Source organism: Rhinatrema bivittatum, chromosome 1, assembly GCF_901001135.1.
Source record: "Rhinatrema bivittatum chromosome 1, aRhiBiv1.1, whole genome shotgun sequence".
Classification (NCBI taxonomy): domain Eukaryota; kingdom Metazoa; phylum Chordata; class Amphibia; order Gymnophiona; family Rhinatrematidae; genus Rhinatrema; species Rhinatrema bivittatum.
Genome location: NC_042615.1, coordinates 293,304,471 through 293,308,972, shown reverse-complemented (window position 1 = coordinate 293,308,972; position 4,502 = coordinate 293,304,471). Strand labels below are relative to the sequence as shown.

At 41.0% G+C, this 4,502-nt stretch overlaps 1 pseudogene; it reads right to left on the bottom strand.

The window, feature by feature from the left end:
• Positions 1–2,678: 2,678 nt before the first annotated feature.
• Positions 2,679–3,700, bottom strand: LOC115095004 (annotated as a pseudogene).
• Between the last annotated feature and the right edge of the window lie 802 nt (positions 3,701–4,502).

Below are 4,502 nucleotides of genomic sequence, written 5' to 3'. Positions count from 1 at the left end.
CTACATAGTGTGCACATTTGCACATGCATGCATCAAAAGGAAAGCAGTGAGAGTGGTGGCTGGTGTGTCTCAGGCTGTGCTGGATGATGTTTGGGGCAGAGAGCTGTGTGCTGACCAAGGGACAGGTCTGGCCACATTGGGAGTGAGTAAGGCGGCTCACAGGGCCTTCCCATGAGCAGCTGAATGTAACAGTGTGAGAGCATAGGCATGTGTCTGAGAGATGGAGTGTGTGAGAGAATGAGCATATAAGTGTGTGTGTGTGTGTGTGAGATAGAGAAAGAGAGGCTGTGTGTGAGAAACCCTATGTCTCACATGCATTTGCACGCACATGTGCATGTGTGTGTGTAACAGCCTGTGTATATATGTAAGAGCCTGCATGTGTTAGAGTGTGAACATGTGTGGATGTGGATGTGTATGTGAGAGAGAGAGGACAAAATTTGTGTAGCCTCCTCCAATTCACGACAACCTCAGGGTGACTGGGAATCAAAAGATCCCAGGTATGGAGAGCAGGAGATTTTTTAATCCTTATTAGTTTTAATTCTTGGGTGTTATTTGATGTTTCTGCTGTTTTGAAATATTTTATTGGAGTTTTTGGAAATTAATAATATGATTTTAATTATTGGATGTTCTATTCATCAGATGTTTTGAAATATTTATTCTTTTAAATGTATGGTTTTACAATTGTGATTCCTGATTTATACTTCTTCATTTTATTGTTTAATATTTTAAGAGGAATTGTGATGTTTTTGTTTTTCCATTGTTACATTGCATACGGTGTCTGGCTTGTTGTGATTTACAGTTCAGTTTTTAACTGCACATTTCTATTTATGCTTTATGGTCTCTTTATTCTGCATTTGTCTGCAACAGTTACTGACACCTGTGGGTATATTTTGTGTAATATCTGAAGTTTTGAATGTCATCTGAATAAGATCTTGTGTCCATTTTCTTAAATTGTTGATGCAATACTGTAAGTTCATTTAAAAAATGGTTTGTAGGTGGCTAAAACTGTCCAGGGACTTCTTTATTGCATATAGGTCCCTTAAGAGTTTTTCTTGTAATGTCTTAGACAAATTATTTACCAGATATTTAATGTCACGCCATAGTATAGATAGTCTAGGGGTGTGCTCTACTTCTTGGTTATTTAGACAATATTAGAAATTTTATTTGTAGATTTTATGACTCAGATTTGCAGGTGATGTGTGATCCAGGAATACATAATGGATAGAAAATGAAAAAATGTCTTTTTATTCTGTAAATGCAGCATTTCCATAACTAGAGAAAACAGGGGTGGGCACTTCCGGTCCTCGAGGGCCACAAACCAGTCTGGTTTTCAGGATATCCCTAATGAATATGCAAGAGAGTGATTTGCATGCACTCTGCCTCAGTTGTATGCAAATCTATGTCATGCATATTCATTAGGATATCCTAAAACCTCGACAGGTTTGTGGCCCTCGAGGACTGGAATTGCCCACCCCTGGAATAAGAGGTACATTTTAGATATGACATGCCGATTTTAAGACATGCGTGCGGTGACGTGCACATGTTATGAAATCGGCTACCCACACACACATGTGAGCCCGATTTTATATCAGCGTGTGCATGTGCGCGAGGGTGCCGACTCGCACGCTCAAAGTAAAAAACATGCAGTGACGTGATCGGGCCCAGTCCACTCCCTATCCCCCTAACTAACTTTCCTCCCTTTTCCCCTCACCACCCCGACTCCTAAACCCACCCCTACCTACCCTATTTTTTTTTTTAATTAAAAACTTACTTTCTCCTCCGAGTAGAATTAAGTTGCGTGCTGCCCCAGCCAGTCCCTGCCCCCCCCCCCCCCAGTCTGCCCCTTTTTAAATGCCTGGCACTTCCGCGTGTACCGGGAGATACACGCGCGCGGCCGGGTCATTTTGAAAATGCGCTTGGCGTGTCCGCGGCCCAGCCACAAGCCTATCTCCCAGGATTTCTGCGTGCCAGGGTTTTAAAATCCCCCTGTAAATGGTTCTGCATTTCTAAGGCCAGCATTGAAGTAGTGTGTGGGGTGGGGAGGGGGAGGAAATGGGGAGAGTGCTGAGGTCAGGGGGAGAGAGAAAGTGAGCCCACTGCTGCTAATCCATGACAATCTGATGGGAGGGATATTCGCCCTTCTTCCTCCCCCCCGCCAGTCTGACTATCTTACCCTTTGCCCCCAAGGGAGCAGTTGCAGGGAAGGGGCCACCATCAATGATTTTCACCCAGGGTGCCATGGCCCTTAAGCTGGCCCAGTGTGCACTTGTGTTTTTGGTAGGGGTGGGGGTGGGGGGCTCATTTCAGTTCTCACACAGGGCACTTGTTAGACTAGAGTCAGCACCATTCAAAACTAGGCACATTATTTTCCAGGGAAAACGAATTCACAGGAAAACCAGTGCAAACGTCTGCAGGTACTTTTTTCCTATGCCATTTTCAAAAAGAAAGTACATTGCATATTTTCCCTTTAAGACAGGGTGCAAAGTCAGCAGGGAAAAGTACTCACAGATTTTACAACAAGCTGCATAGCTTTGAAAATTGCTCCCCCAAATGTTCTTTTTCACAAGGAACACCTACAGCCATACAATCACATTATACGTCTCTGAACATGAACTATAGTACCGCTCAAAGATAGGATAATATCTAGATTTGAAATAGAGTATATAGTATTTTATAAACTACTGTGCGTTGGTACAAATCATCAAGGTAAATAATGATTGTATTTTCCTTAGAAAAATGTTTTTCTCCTTCCTGCTTTTCTCAAAGCGCCCTTCACTTCCTGGTTCCTCAAGCTATAGATCATGGGATTCAACATCGGAGTTACAACACTATAGAACAGCGTAGCCATTTTATCTTGTTCCTGTGAATGTTCTGTCTTGGGTCTCATGTACATAAAAATGACAGCACCGTAGAATAGGGTGACTACCGTCATGTGGGAGGCACAGGTAGAAAAGGCCTTATATCTCCCTTCAGTAGAACGAATCCTCAGCACAGATGACAAAATATGAATATAGGAGATTAAGATTAAGAGAAATGGCATCAGTACTACCACAATAGCACATGCAAAAATCACAAGCTTATTGATGGAGGTATCTGTGCAAGCAAGGTTTAACACTGCTGGGATTTCACACAGGAAATGGTTAATTTCACTGGGGCCACAGTAGGGTAATTGCAGTGCAAAAACAGTGTGCACCAATGAATCCAGGAAACCACATATCCATGATCCTGCAGCTATCTGAATACACACTTTCTTGTTCATAATTTCAGTGTAACGTAATGGATTACATATCGCTACGTAACGATCATATGCCATGACAGCAAGGAGGAAGCACTCTGTGCCGCCCAAGGAAAGATGGACAAACATCTGTGTAGTACATGCAAGATAAGAAATTGATCTCCCATTTGATAAGAAGTTTACCAGCATTTGGGGAACAATGCTTGAAGAGTAGCAGATATCCAGGAGTGACAAGTTACTGAGGAAGAAGTACATAGGAGTGTGAAGGTGATGATCCACTATGATTATGGAAATGATCAGAACATTTCCAGTCAGGGTAACCATGTACATTAAAAAAAACATCAGGAAGAGTACACTTTTTATCTTAAGCTGATTTGAAAGCCCAAGAAGAATAAATTCTGTGACTGAAGTTACATTTGTACTTTCCATTTTATTCAGTTTGGTTTACCTACGTAAAGAGAAGAAAAGCACAGTTCCTATTAAATATGTTAACTACTTAAACCATAATATATTAACTCCTTGACAGTTAGGCAAGTTAGTAAACATCTATGTTATAAGAATTTTGTAACATGTGCATCAAATAAAATTCAGACTTCAATAATTTTTCTGTAAGAAACCCAGACAAATCATGTTGTTTCCTTTTCAGGGCAAACTCTGTGCTTGAATAATGTCTTAGGTTTGTATTGTTCACAAAATTTCACCTGGCATGCCCACAAAATTAATTTTTCTAAGGATGAATATGAAAACAAACATTGCCAACCACTATAGCTTATTACAGTTAGGTACCTTTCTCTACAATTTTTCATAATTATACAGTATATGACAATTTCACCTTATAGATTATGCCATCAATAACCCACATATATCTAATAAAACTGCAGTAGAAATGTAAATTTACATAGGCAAACTGTATGTCGTGAGGACAGTTTTCAAAACCATTTATGTAGGCAATGGTAATTTACAGGCATGAACTGACTGTCTAAAAAATGGCCACTACTGAAAGTAGAATGCATGCAGTACAGCCACAGGTGTACTCTTAACCACAATTAGGAGAAGCATTGCTGGGGCGGAGGGGGGGGGGGCAGGGTTTGAGTGGGGTTAGAAAATAACTCATGGAGATCTCATATTCAACTCTATGCATGTCAGTTTCGTGAGAGGGGGGACCCCAAGACAAAACCCTTCCCACACAAATAGGGTCATTTATCAAAATGCTATAAGGTGTTTTGCATGCGTTAAGGGCTTATTGCATGCGAAAAGCGCCATTAAT